Here is a 15532-nt window from a genome sequence, read left to right as displayed (position 1 = left end):
GAACTGCTATGCCCCCTAGATCTTTTGGATTTTGGAGAGTGGTCAGAGAGAGGCGGTGTCTTGAAGACCCCCATATAAATTGAGTTAGGAGGGTGTTTATTTTGACAAAATTAACATATGGTAGATAAATCGAGGCATTCCATGAAACGTAAAGCACCTTAGGAAGTAGGATCATTTTAAATAGATTGGCTCGACCAGCCACCCCTATAGGGAGTTTGGACCAGGCCTGAAATTTGGCAGTTATATAATGTAGCAGTGGTGTCCAGTTTAAGGACACAAAGTCCTGAGCTGTACGTGAGATCTTTATACCAAGGTAGGTGATAATTGACGCCCATTGGAGAGGAGAGGAGGCTTGAGACAGGGTTGGGGGGAAGACATCAATGGGGAGTATGTAGGATTTAGACCAGTTAATACGTAGTCCAGAGTATTGCCCAAAGCTGTTTATAATTTGGAGAGAGCGGTGTAGTGAAGGTCCAGGATCATTTAGATATAAAAGCATATCGTCTGCATAGAGACTGATTTTATCAATGTTATTAGCTTTTTTGAGGCCTTGAATTAAAGGGTCTGATCGTATCAGAACAGCCAGGGGCTCAATTGCCAAGTCAAATAAAAGGGGGGATAGGGGACAACCCTGTCTCGTGCCTCTAGTTATGGGGAAAGCGTCAGAAACCCAGCCATTGATACGTATCCTGGCGTAAGGGTCGGTGTATAAGAGTTTCACCCAGGAGATAAATCGAGGACCAATGTTATAGCGATGTAGGACTGCTAGCAAAAAGTCCCACTCAATTGTATCGAAGGCTTTGGCGGCGTCAAGAGACGCCACTACCCTAGTTCCAACACTCTCATGCTCTGCCTGCATAGCAAGAAACAGCCTACGAATATTTAAGGAGGTTGATCTGCCTGGAATGAATCCAGATTGGTCTGAGTGTATCAGAGAGGTTATTACTTTATTTAATCGCAGTGACAGTAGCTTGGCAAGGATCTTAGTGTCGGTCTGGATTAGGGAAATTGGGCGATATGCATCGCATTGGAGAGGATTTTTGCCAGGTTTTAGAATTAAGGTTATTAAGGCTTCTCTCATAGAAAGGGGGAGAGACTCTGATTCTAGGGCATGGTTATATAGTGCTAAAAGCTTAGGTGCTAATAGGGATCTGTATTGTTTAAAGAATTCGCCTGGCAGGCCATCAGTGCCTGGGGACTTGGAAGCAGGAAGGGTAGAAATGGCGTCCTCGATCTCTTGGGGTGTAAATGGGGCATCTAGTAGCAACTTATTGGAGTCATCTAGAGAGGAAAGGGGGATGGTCTCTAAATATGCGTTTATTTCAGATACGGGTGCAGAGGAAGACTTCGTATATAAGGATTTATAGTAAAGGGCAAAGCATTGTAGTATGTCATGGGGGGAGGAAAGAACCGAGCCATCCGTATCTTCTATTTTGAGGATAACCTGTGGGGCGGTCAGTTCTCTAGATAATTTGGCCAGAAGTGCGCCACATTGCTCACCCATCTCATAGATGCGTTGTTTAGAAAATAGGATTTTTCGCTTTGCCTTGACTAGGAGGAGCTGCTCATAGGCGGCAAGTTTAGATTTATATGACTCGTTGTAAAAGGGGGTAGGGTTAGTTGCGAAGTCAGATAAGGATTGTTGTAACTCTAACAGAGCAGCCTGTTCAGTCATTGCAGAGCTGATCTTAATGTTTTTAATCTCAGAGGAAAAGTGCTGCCTAGTGAATTGTTTGAAGACCTCCCATATCGATTCTACTGATGCAGATTGACCTTGTATGTCAAAGAAGCGAGTTAAAGCTTCTTCAGTTGATTTTGCCTCACTTATTTTGGTTAGCCAAAAGGGGTGCAATCTCCAGAAGGGTGTCTTAGGAGGAAAGGACCAACTTAGATGGATAAGGTATGGAGAGTGATCTGACATAAGGGAGGGGAGGAAGCGGACCTTGTGTATATTAGTGAGTAAAGATGATGATACTAGAATATAATCCAGGCGGGAATGAGATTTATGCGATGCAGAGTGGCATGAGAATGCCGGAGTGCCAGGGAATTTTACAGACCAGGTATCATATAAGGATACCTCCGTTAGAAGAGTTAGCAGTTTAGTGTCTCTGGGAATATTAGGAGTTGGGGTGTCCGGCTGGGGGATTTTATCAGTACTTGGGTATAAGACATAGTTAAAATCCCCAAGCCAGATCGAGGGTACCTGTGGATGAAGAGCAATAAAGTTCAGTGCAAGTTTCACTACAGCAAAGGAAAATGGGGGAGGTATGTAAATGGCAATAAGTAAAGTAGGGACATTGTACAATAGGCAGTGTAGGAACACGAATCTGCCATCATCGTCAATGACTTGATAGATCAGTTGAAATTGAGCACTTTTAGCAATTAAAAGAGATACGCCCCTGGACTGTGAGGTATACATGGAGTGATAGGACCATCCGATCCAGGCACGACGTAGAGCCATAGGAAGATTACCATCTAAATGAGTCTCCTGTAACACAAGTATATCCACTCGCTGTTTGCGTAGAAATTCCAATACCACTGTTCTCTTAATTCTATCTCGTATACCCCTCACATTCCATGTCAAAAAAGACAGGGAAGTGCAAGAGGGTCGGGAGAGAATGGTCATACTAAAGGACTATATAAATGAAAGGGAGACCGTGCGGCTTAGTAGAGTACAGGGAGGGGGTAGGGGGGTCCCGGCTGAGAGACAAGGGGTTAATATAACTCTGAAAAGTATTTCCCAGCACATAACCCAAAACATAGGGCCTGAGCTTTATCCCAAAAACATATAATAACGCATAAATTGCATATTTAACATGCAGTATCCTGTAGAAGCTAGGAAGAAAACATGTTAATAAAACATAACAAAATAAAAGTAATTGTGGGTGCGACATCAAATTTTTGGTGTCGCATAAAGCCTTGCTCTATACACCAGGCGAGCAACCTGAAGTCTAGTACCTCGGGCATTTTAACAAGAGATTTTAAATAAGTGAGATATAACCAGTGAAGTGTTCCGGGGAAGCAGACGGATAACCGTCACATAGTTACCGACTGTAGATCATGAAGAGTGAAGAGGCAGGGTGTAGTCCGCGGCAGAGCGGCAAGTCATGCCGAGTGACGCAGCAAGCAATGTTTGAGATAGTAGGAGTTGTTGCTTGCGTCTATGCTAAAGATGGAGAGGTAGTAATAAGTGTCTCAGTCCTCCAGGCTTGACTGTGGCTTGTTCTTATCAATCCATGAATAAACTTCAGCGGGAGATTCGAAAAATAAAGTCTTACCATCTGAAATGACTCTAAGGCGGGCGGGGAAGAACATGGAGTATTGTAGGCCTAGGATCTTTAACTTGCGTTTTGCATCCTGGAATTTGGCGCGTTGTTTCTGAGTTTCCACTCCAAAATCTGGGTATATAGATATGGAGGTATTATCCAGCTTGATATTCCCCTGCTCACGGGATAATCGGAGGACTGCATCGCGGTCCTTAAAGTTAAGGAGTTTTGCTATGAAGGTGCGCGGGGGGGCCCCGGGCGAGTTGACTTTGGAGGGTATGCGGTGGGCTCGTTCGACTGAGAAGGCTTGAGAGAAGGAGTCCCTACCGTATTGTGTGATGAGTAAGTCCTCCAGGAAGCGGGAAGGGTCGTCTCCCTCCGATTTTTCGGGTAGGCCCACTAATCGTATATTGGACCTGCGTAGGCGATTCTCCATGTCCTCCTGCCGAGCTATGATGGTTTTGATTTGACCTTGTGTTGTACGCATATCAGATGGAAGTGATTTATAATTGTCTTCGAGTGTAGATATTCGGGCCTCGGCATCAGAGACGCGTTCGCGAAGGTTGCGGACATCTTGCCGAAGAAGTTGCAAGTCGACCTTGACCTCTTCAATTTTAGTTGTGAAAGTGTTGGTCAATGAAGTTTGTAAGGTAGAGATTGCGGCAAGGATGGATTGAGCCTCGGAAGAGGAGATCTGGTCCGATGGGGAAGCCGGATCTTCCTCTACGGCCGGGCCGCCGCCATCTTGGTCTGCGCGGCGAAACTTATCTATTGGGCCAGTAACTTTGTCTGTCTTCTTCGGACCCATCTTCCTTCAGCCAGCGATCGGCGAGGTAAGGAGGCAGCTGTGGGTAAGTTTTTAGTCCCAGGTACAGCAGGATAGGAGCAGGATAAAAGCTTAGGTTGCTCACGAGGTGGAGAGCTCCGAGAGGTGCGTCCGCTCACATCCTCGTTCCGGCCACGCCCCCCCAGTGCCTGCTAATTTAATAGGTCTGGTGAAACATTTGTAACATTTAAGAGACAAACACCAAATTTATCAGACTTTATATAATCACACTGAATAGATTCCCCATTGTTCTCCACCGTTACATTGGCACCATACAACATTACCATGACTGGTGACATATACTATGATGCTTGTGTATTCAGCGTATGCAGATTTTGTCACATCATTACCTAACTTCTGGCCATGATTTTGAAGTGTATGAATAGTGTCTGGAATTATATGAACATCTGCTAGTCCACCTCAAGTAGTGGTGCAGGTTTGCCAACATTTTCTTTACTTAAATCCAGTGGTCATGAGACCTGTGCCCAGATTTTAAAAATCAGTCTAAACTGATATGCGAGTATCCTTATTGTAGCAGCACACAGGGAGACACTGTAGAATGAGCTCTTCCTTCTATGCAGGTCTTTTGTGTGGCATGAAAATATTGCTTCCCGGTAACAGACCGGATCCTTTTATTTCCATTCGGTCTGCTTGGATTGATTGTGGAGAACACTGATGTCTGCCTGGATTGCTGCCTGGATTCTGGTCCTGGTACATACTGGTCCTTATGCACTTAACTTTCTCTCCTGGGTTTTCTGCTCAGAGATCATTTTTCATCTTTTCTTTAAAATTAACTGAACAAGTGCCAAGTAGGTGAGAAAGAACTATCAAAATTATTTTAGGTATTTTCTTTTGCTTGCTGGTGGCCTTAGAGGCATTTTTTACAAGTTTAAAAATATCACCCAGGAGAAAAATCAAGAGAAAAAAAAAAGTGAATTGAATAGGGGCCATTACACCTAAGATATCTGACGTTCTTAAAGAGTTTCCAAGGCTAAATAAGGAATCTATTTTTTACTCACCTGGGGCTTCTTCCAGCCACAGTACTCCTCCGTGTCCACGCTGGCGGCATGAAATGATGGCGACCCGCCAGCAGAGTCAGTTCTCCTGCGCGTCCACATCATCTGGCGCATACTGTGCCTGTGCAGTTGTGCGAAGGCGCAGTGGGTGCCAGGTGATGATGTGCAAGCGCAGAAGAGCTGACCTCGTCATTGCGGGTGGCCAGCGGGGACAAAGAAGAGGGACTGAGACGGCTGCGAGGGGCTGGAAGAGGCCCCATTTGAATAAAATATAGATGTGTTATTTGGCCTCAGAAATCCTTTAAAGAGGAACTTTAGTGGGGGGGGGGGGGGGGGGGAAATCAATACATTGCAAAGTGTGAAGAAGTTAAAAAAACAGAAGAGAGTTCATGAATGATTGATAATCGCCATGTAGTCTGTTCGTGCTGTTTGAACCATAATAAGCCTGCACGTAATCATCTTTACTACTGGCAGACATGAAAAAAAAAAATAGGCACCAACTGCCTTTATAACCACACCCCCTAACAATGCAATATGCTAATAGGTTTTTTTTTTTTTTTAAATAGATATACATATGCACAGAGGGAGATACTGGTTGCTTGGCAGTTGGAAACTGATGTTATTTCCCACAAGGCAACACGGTTCACAGACAGGAAATTGTCAGGGCCTAGGTCCTGACATCACACTGTGGAAGGGGATTCACTACAATATCAGACATACAAAGGGGGTATTAGCTGCTGATTGGGACGAAGTTCAATACTTGGCTACAGTTCATTTTTAAAGTTCTGGTGGTTATTTCAAGTTGAGGATGGGAAAAAATGGCTAGTAGATTCAATAAAAACATGGTCATGAAGTTAATCTCTGTTATATGTGTGGGTTCTTTTTCTTGTTTCCCTTTGAATTTATTATGATGCATGTCATTTTGTCTTAGTATACAGTAAAGTAAACTAGGGGTTCCAATTTTTCCTTCTCTCTTTTTTCCTGGCTTTCTTTTTCCCTTTTTTGGGGGGGGACCCTCCTTATAATGAGCTCTGTGTCCCTGTACTTGTTCATTTTCCTCCCTTCCTCTACTCTTCTTCTGTATGACGTATCTAGAGCATTATGGTATCTATCTGCATTTGTACTTGGAATTTTGGCATGGGTGCAATGTGGGGCAGGAGTTTTTCCCCTGTGATTGTACATTTTGTGAGAGAGTGGGGCAGATGCCAACTTGTGTACTCTAGCTCTGCCCCACATTGCACCCATGCCAACATAATAACGCGGCGCAGTGTGGTGCCAAAGGAGATCAGACTCTCAGACTTTGTTACTTTGATCCGGAAAGCCTGACACCTTACTGGACAAGATCCAGCACGTACGCAAGCAGCAGGAGGCCAAATGTGGCAATATCCTCTATAATAAAACGCAAGTGTCTCTGCGTTCCATGTCCCTGTGTGTGTTTTGTTGTACTGCGCATGTGCAGGGAGGGACGCAGAGACACTGAAGGGGAGGAAGGGGCGGGCGTGTGCGGCGGGTGTGCACGTGCGGCAGGCGCATGGTGACAAACCTAGCCCGTTTATAACAGGCTAAGGTCACTAGTAATATTCATAATACGTGGCACAGAAGTGGAGCATGGGTTAGCTGTGATCAAAATGTTGGGCTTGATCTGAAGGGGCTTATGCCCTGCCGGATTAGATCTGGAGAGGGCGCCTCTAGCAGAAGCCATGTTTTTATTTGTCGTACTACATCCGATATTGGAGCTGAAGGGGAAAATGCCAATGCTGGGCATCATTCTACAAACAGGCATGGAAAGGGTTAAACAAGGCTTCCATGAAGCATTAAATAAAAAGACTCCCCACAAGTTATGTCTGTTGTTGAAATTCCAAGCTGCTCCATATGGCTCCGTGTATGGTGAGCATATGAGAACTGAATCTCCTCAATTTTGTTTTTTAGGATTTGAACTTAAATTACATAAGACAGAGGCTATGAACAGCATTTCTCCATCAGCAACTAAAAAGCCTTGTTGAAAACATATTTTCAATGGAAAAGTGAGATCCTGTTTTGATTTGAGGAATAGTTGAACACATTTTGATCTACTTGACCTGTAATATAAGACCAGTTGAAGGGAAAATGAAGCAAGAAGTATATGGAGGCTGCCATATTAATTTCCTTTCAAACAAAACCAGTTTCCTTTAAGCTTCAAAAACAGCAGAAAAAAAAAATATCTGGAGAAATTGCTACAATATTATGACAAAATCTACAGGAGGTGCACCCTGAGAAAGACAGCTTGTACTGGTGAACTCAGCAACTCAAAAAGATCTGAATATCCACGGAAGACAACTGTGGTGAATGATCGCAGAATAATTTCCATGGTGAAAAGAGACCTCTGCATAGCAGAAAACTAACTGAACAACACTCTTCAGGGGCTGGGCGTACCGAAATCTATGTCTACCGTAAAGAGAAAACTGCATGAAAGTAAATACAGAAAGTGCACTGCAAGGTGCAGGCCACTCAGATAAAACCAAAATCAACCTCTACCAGAATGATGGCAAGAAGAGAAGGCGTAGAAGAGCTCATTATCCAAAGCATACCATATCATTTGTAAAACACGGTGGAGGCAGTGTGATGGCTTGGGGTGGGTACACACGTCAGATAAAAGTCTTTGGAAAATGAAAGATCACAGACCAATTTTATCCCCTTCCATGTAGTATGAGAGCCATACTCTACACAGTCTATTCTATGGAGCTGAGCTTCCCATCAGATAAAAATCTTTGCAAGATGCTGCACACAAACGTGCTGTACACATGCAACAGATCAGTATCTGCAAAAGATCTGTTCCTGCAAAAGATCCGTTCCTGCAAAATGCATTCAAAGCCTATGATATCTGCAGATCTCATACACACCTTGTTTAACGGACCATCATCTGCAGATCTGAAGATCCAACCTGGTGGATCTGCAGATAATTGTCCGTTAAACAAGGTGTGTATGAGATCAGCAGATATCATAGGCTTTGAATGCATTTTGAAGGAACGGATCTTTTGCAGGAACTGATCTTTTGCAGATACTGATCTGTTGCATGTGTACGGGCATCTTTGTGTGCAGCATCTTGCAAAGATTTTTATCTGATGGGGAGTTCAGCTCCATAGAATAGACTGTGTAGAGTATGGCTCTTATACTACATGGAAGGGGGTAAAATTGGTCTGTGATCTTTCATTTTCCAAAGACTTTTATCTGACATGTGTACCCACCTTTGGACTTGCATGGCTGCCAGTGGCGACAGGACTGAAGCAGCAGAATGAATTCTGAGGTGTTCAGAGACATACTGACTGCTCAAATCCAGCTAAATGCAGTCAAATTAATTGGGCTGCGTTTCATGATACAGATGGACAATGATCCAAAACAAAGAGCCAAAGCAACCCATGATTTTGTGAAAGCAAAGAAGTGGAACATTTTTGAATGGACAAGTCAGTCACCTGATCTTAAAGGGGTTCTGTGGAGGGTATTAAAAACAAAAAACTGACATTTACCTGGGGCTTCTATCAGCCCCATGCAGCTGTCATGTCCCGCGCTGTCCTCCTACGATTCTCTGTTCCCCGCCGCCGGTCCCGGTCTAATTACTCGTCTAACTAGACGAATACTGCTCGCTCCCGCCTCTGGGAGCTTACTGCACAGACGCAGTACAAGAAAACCTCGTACTGCGCCTGCGCAGTAAGCTCCTGGAGATGTGAGCAGGAGAGAGCATGCGTGGCCACGGCTGTGCAGTTGTATTAAAAGACCGGGACCGGTGGCGGGGAACAGAGAATCGTAGGAGGACAGCGCGGGACATGACAGCTGCAGGGGGCCGATAGAAGCCCCAGGTAAGTGTCAGTTTTTTGTTGTTGATAGCCTCCACAGAATCCCTTTAACCCAATTGAGCATGCATTTCACTCAGAAAGGCCCACAAATAAACAGCAACTGAAAGCGGTTGGAGTAAAGGCCTGGCAGAGCATTAAAAAAAGGAGCAAACCCAGCATCTGGTGATGTCCAAGACTTCAGGTTGTCATTGCCAGCAAAGGGTTTTCAAGCAAGTACTAGAAATGAACATTTTATTTCCAGTTATTTAATTTGTCCAATTACTTTCGAGCCCATGAAATAATGGGACTGTGTTAAAGAAATGCTTTAGCTGCCTCACATTTTTATGCAACCGTTTTGTTCACCCCACTGGATTAAAGCTGAAAGTTTGCACTTCACTTCAACTGCATCTGCGTGGTTTCAGTTAAAATTCATTGTGGTAATAGAGCCAAACTTAGTAAAAGTTGTCTCTGTCCAAATATTCATGGACCTAACTGTACATACTCCATACACATTGTTAGCCACAATCTATTGCCATTTGTTACTGTATTTTTGAAGGAAGTGCATCAAGTACTGTTCGCATATCTTTTGCAACTAAATACAAAAACTATTTACAGATACATTCTGGTGGTCAATCTTTCATTCATAGGTGTGCTTAGAAAGTTTACTTTCAGTCAAAGGATCACACCCTCTTAAAATACTTTTAAAATTTAGTCATTTGTAACTAATGGGTATTAGTCAAAGCGGTGCATGCCCCTCCTGGACAACTGGGCTTTTCACAAACACTGGACCTCCATAAAAATATAGGCAAAACAGCACCAAAGCAGAAATGTGCGCATTTTTCTTGCCTTCTATTTCAGCCGGTGCCAAACTGGAAATGTGGGCGCAGATCACTATTTACAGATTTTGCAGCTTTTCCTTGCCTGTTTTGTTTAGCTACTATGGAAAATTAACACTGTAGAATATCGATAAATGTACAGAAATTCTACTATAAGCAGTTTCCCTGCGCCCGTCTTTCCCTGGCACCCGTAATTCCCATACACACAACTAATCACATTATCCTTTGCTGCACCAAGATTTCTGGCTTCCACCTATGATTAGTTATTTTGATTACATAAAAAGCGGCATTTGTGTTTTACACAGAACATATAAGCAGCATCAAAAATCTCCGATAACATTTTCTTAAGTGCATTTTGTTATTGAAGCAAAGTGAGATTTTTTTTTACAACATGATGAAGGCTGCACTTTCCATTTTGAAATAATCTGTAGCATATGTAAATGTCATGTGTGGGAAAAAGAGAAGATGCTGCTTCCCACAGATACAAGATGTACAGCAAATCTGTAGATGTAAAGCTAACAGTACTACCGAGTGCAATGGAGACTGATGCAAAACTGGGGAAACTACCAGTCTATGGAGACCTCACTTAAGGTCTGGGACCCACTCAGAGGGATTCTGCAGCACTTGCTGATCACTGTTGATCGGCAAAGCGCTGCAACAATGGAACCCTTTGGGGGTGGTTCGTCTTGCATCATTGCAGCATTTTGGGTGCAATGCCAGAGCAATTGCATCAGTGGCTGCAGTAGCCAAACCGTCAATTGTTCTGGAAATCGCTGTTACATGTATGCAGCTTCTCTCATGATGGGTTCCACCACCTGATAAAGGTAAGAATCTAGGAGAAAAAAATTCCACTCTCTGGCCCTTATGCAATTCCCTTCATTTCCTAGGAGATAATTTTTCATCTTCTGTTTAAAATAACTTTTCAGAAATCTGCCAGGGCTGTGGAGTCGGTACAAAAAAAAAATAAAAAAAAAATCATTCAACGCCTCACTTTATGAAACTGCCTACTACAGGTACCCAAAATTGTTCCGACTCCTTAGTCTAATTTTTACAAAAGCTATGGGTTTGGTTAAAAACCTATCCGACACCTCCGTTTATTGAAACCACCGACTCAGACTCCAGGTACCCAAAATTGCTCCGACTCCACAGCCCTGCAATCTGCAATTGAAAAAGTGCTAAAAGGTAAGTTAATGTGCTATTAAAATTATTCTGAATATTTTCTTGATTGATGGCCTACAGGGCATTTTATTAACAAGGTGTGAAAATATCATCTAGCAGAAAATTTAGGAAAAAAAGTGAACTGCATATGGCCCTCTGGGTCCATTATTCACTTTTTTCTGCTTGGAGATAATTTTTTTATCTATTTAAATAACATTTCAGCACACTTTCATAAGAAAAGCTACTGTCAACATTATTTTCTTGGTTGCTGGTGGCTTAAAAAGCATGTTGTTGAAAAGTTGTAAACATATCACCTAGGAGAAAAAGTGGATAGAATAAGTACCAGTACATCGTGTTTAAAAAAGATTTGTGAGTTTGTCACCCACGGCTTGTAGCAATTCACCTCAGAATGTTGCTGCCTCTGGAAAACAATGGCTATGGAGGTGGGAATGAAGTGTCAGATATCTCATTTTTCTTTTCAACTTATTATTTTGGTCCTACTGAATCTGGTGTTCCTGCTATGGAGAGTAAGAACCCCACATTGGCAACAGTCAGCGAGAGCTGTGGATGCTTTTTACATTGAAAAACAGCAAAAATCAGTAACCCTTTCCACACTTGCATGCAAATGTTCAAACATTTTGTGTATGTGCATTGTGCACATGGATACATTACGTTAGCTCCCTTGTGCGATTGGTATGATGCGCTATCTGTCCCATGACAGGATGTCAGGATGTGTGCTCTTTATCCCTAGATAGGTTTGATGCAATGAATGTTTGCATGTCTGCACTATGCATGTTACAGGGCCAGAGTTAGGACACCTACGTTTACCTGGGTACTTCTGCGCAGTGTAGGTGACTAAGCAAAAGAATGCATTCCTTTGTGAACTAAGACCCTGGCTTTTAATTTAGCTGTAGGGATAACAGTGGTGCCTGGATGAGTGAATCTGTGAATGCGTTTGAACATTTGCATGCGAGTGTGCAAAGGGTTACTGATTTTTGCTATTTTTCTGGCCACACCCCCTTTAGCACCTCCCTTCCCTTAAATTACTTATTTAAGTGTCCTAACTAGAGGTGATGTGCCTAGATATGTTTTTTGCTTTTTACATTGAGTCAAAAAAAAAAAAATGGAGGCTCACTTCTACAATGGACATGAACTTCCTGGTTATTGTCTGTCTCCGCCTGGGTCTCCCACACACTAAGCTTAAAGTGCTTATCAGTCATTCTGGCACTATGACAGTGATGGTAATGGAGAAGCATGTGATCAGTTTGGTCCAACGTCGAGATATGCAAGTTTCTGATTTGCTAGTCATGATCATGTGCTAAAGCAGAATGTGATCACAGCAAATCAGAGCTTTGCAAATCTATCAGCTGATCAAACAAATCAGATGCTTCTCCACGAGTTCGAGACATGACCATCATCCACACCGATGCGCTTCTGTCCGCTTTTTTTCAGCAACATGTATCCTTGTGCTGAAAAAAAGCGAACAGAAGCGCTTGAAGTGTGAATGGGGCCGCTGCTACAAGTTGATAAGCTGCTACAAGTACAAGCATTGAGGCCTGGTGCACACCAAAAAACGCTAGCAGATCCGCAAAATGCTAGCAGATTTTGAAACGCTTTTTCTTCTTTTTCTGTAGCGTTTCAGCTAGCATTTTGCGGTTTTGTGAAGCGTTTTTTGGTGTAGTAGATTTCATGTATTGTTACAGTAAAGCTGTTACTGAACAGCTACTGTAACAAAAAACGCCTGGCAAACCGCTCTGAAGTGCCGTTTTTCAGAGCAGTTTGCGTTTTTCCTATACTTAACATTGAGGCAGAAACGCATCCGCAATCCAAAATCTGCAGCAGCCCGCGAGTATGCGTTTCTGCAAAACGCCTCCCGCTCTGGTGTGTACCAGCCCATTGAAATACATTATCCAAGCGGATCCACACCCGCAAGCGGATCGCAAACCGCAGCAGAACCGCTCTGGTGTGCACTAGGCCTCTGTGATGATACCCAAATACTTTTAAACACAGAAAGTGCTATCCTTGTTTCTCCTGTAAAATGCATCACTATTTCTCCAATGTTTACACTCCGTGACCTTTATTTACTATATGATAGACTTCTGAGTCTGATCTGTGCTTAGTACCAATCTAGCACTCATTCACCAGAATGAGTCCTGGACTGGTACTAAGCACAGCACAGATCAGACTCAGAAGTCTGTCAAATAGTTTTTAGAGTAGTTTTAGACTCAGAAGTCTGTCATATAGTTTTTGTTATAAAACAAAAAACCTTCATGCACATCTCTTATGACTAGTGACAGACGGTGGAGCAAATCATTCTTCTATGGTCAGGAATCAGGATGACCAATGTGTATATATAATGGGTACTTGTTGAGGTCACTCACTTCCTGCCCTGGTGACAGTAAAGCATCACTATGGGGAATGTTTCTGCCTATTGTGGTCGCATGCTGAGAGAGGCTGCAGTCCCCACAAGAAGGCAGAAGAAAGTTTTGGAGCTGAGCTGTAACTTCAGCCATGCCAGGATGTAGCAGAGATCATCCAGCAAGTATCCATCGCTACGCCTGATCCTCCCACAGAGGAGGTGATGCAGAGACCCTCCCCAGGTACCTGTCCAGCTCGGTGCCCGCAGGTCGGCTGTGCCGGGCGGGGAGGCTGCTCGTTGTGCGCTGAGCGGCTCGGAGGCTGCAGTGGTGACGGACATGCGCTGCTTCCAGCCGCCATCCCTCTCCTCAACTACTTCCAATGCGGGAACTCCATCCAGGGATCCCCCAGCACAACACAAGCAGGAGGCGGGGCTCTGTGACGTTGCAAGAGGAAGACGTGCATTGTATAATAACTAAGCGGCGCCTCCGCTCTGTGCAGAGCTAGAGACAGGCACGCCCCCTATCGGCGTCAGGCCTCTGTGTAGATTAAGTGACAGCAAGTCCTAAGTAGTGGTCTTCTTGACATGTATGATGTACTGCGCTGTGGGGGGCTGCAAGGCTCAGCTTTGGTGTGCAGTACTCGCCAAGACTAGGAATCCTCACCTTGCCAGTCAGTAAATTTACTGGGAATCTGTAAAAAAGCAACCGTTAGGCCTGGTGCACACCAGAGGAGTTTTTCTGAGCGTTTTGAGTTTTTAAATCTGCTGCTAATGTTATCCTATGTGTCTGTGCACACTTGAGCAATGAGGTTTTGTAAAAACCCCATAGCATTACATTGGGAAGAGCTTTTGAAACCTCTAGCGTTTGGGCGCTAGAGGTTTCAAAAGCTCTTCCCAATGTAATGCTATGGTTTTTTTTAACAAAACCTCATTGCTCCAGTGTGCATAGACACATAGGATAACATTAGCAGCAGATTTAAAAACTCAAAACGCTCAGAAAAACTCCTCTGGTGTGCACCAGGCCTATCAGTTGCTGTGAACATGTAGTCTTTAGAACATTGGTGCAGAGAGAGCTTTTTTTTGTTTTTTTTTTATTTACAGACCCTCATCACCCTCTGTGGACCTCATGACAGGGAAAATAAACCTCTTTTCCACTCACTGGGAAAAGCGATAGCATGTGAAATTGTGCTGCAATGTGATCACACTTCCTACAATTGTCATTACTGCTATTTGCTGTGATGCATCAGGCGTGTGATGCAAACGCACCAAAATTGTGAAGGCCAGCGATTGTGATTCGGGAAAAATTAAATCACATTAGTGGAAAAAACAGCAATTTCCTTGTTAATCATGGTGCTGTTGCAATCGGGAGCAATCTGCTTTTTGAAGCGGATTCCGGCTAGTGGAAAAGCACCTTAAAGGGAACCTAAACCGAGAGTGATATGGATGTTTTCTGTTAAACCATACCAGTTGCCTGGCAGTCCTGCTGATCTCTTTCACTGCAGTAGTGATTGAATCCTAGACCTGAAACAAGCATGCAGCTAATCCAGTCTGACTTCAGTCAGAGCACCTGATCTGCATGCTTGTTCAAGGGCTGTGGCTAAAAGTATTAGAGACACAGGATAAGCAGGAGAGTCAGGCAACTGGTATTATTTTACAAGGAAAAATCCATATCCTTCTCAGTTTAGGTTCCCTTTAAGGCTACTTGCACACCAAGACGTCGCGTTAGGTGCTACGTTAAGGTCGCATAACATGCACCTAACACAACGTATGGTGCTGCAAGTGAGGACGGTAGAGTGAGCCGTGTTAGGCGGCTCGATTCCTATAATGTCTCCCAGAGTGGCGCTCATTGGCCAGCGGGCCCACGTGATGCGGAGCGAGACACTCCGCATCACGTGGTCCCGCCGGCCAATCAGCGGCCGCCAGTGCAGTGAATATTAAGTAGCCATGTGCGCGGCTACTGTAGCTGGCTCTCCCCGCCTCCTCTCCGCCCCCCACTGCGCATGTGCAAACAGTCTAACGCGGCTATAGCCGCTGTAACGCCGTAGCATGCTGCACTTTCCGGAGAACGTGCAGCGATACATGTAACGCAACGTGGGCTGTGTGAACAGCCCACTTGTGTTACATTGCTGTGCGTTGGGGGAGCGTTACAGGCGCACTAACGTGCGCCTGTAACGTCTTAGTGTGTAAGCAGCCTAAAGCTGGCCACTAACTGTCCAATTTCTAGCGTAAAATCGTTTGAGTGATCAGAAATTCTGATCGGAT

The 15532-nt window shown here is 44.0% G+C and overlaps 1 protein-coding gene across 1 annotated transcript in view; it reads right to left on the bottom strand.

The window, feature by feature from the left end:
* KLHL5 (kelch like family member 5) overlaps nucleotides 1-13923 on the bottom strand; it is a 150397-nt gene extending 136474 nt beyond the window's left edge. The window contains exon 1 of the mRNA XM_068278459.1: nucleotides 13516-13923. The gene's annotated coding sequence lies outside the window, so the exon portion shown is untranslated. The remainder of the gene's footprint in view (nucleotides 1-13515) is intronic.
* Between the last annotated feature and the right edge of the window lie 1609 nt (nucleotides 13924-15532).

This window comes from Hyperolius riggenbachi, chromosome 1 (genome assembly GCF_040937935.1).
Source record: "Hyperolius riggenbachi isolate aHypRig1 chromosome 1, aHypRig1.pri, whole genome shotgun sequence".
Taxonomy (NCBI): Eukaryota; Metazoa; Chordata; class Amphibia; order Anura; family Hyperoliidae; genus Hyperolius; species Hyperolius riggenbachi.
Note: the sequence above shows the minus strand (reverse complement) of the source record. Positions and strands in the feature narration are given on the sequence as shown.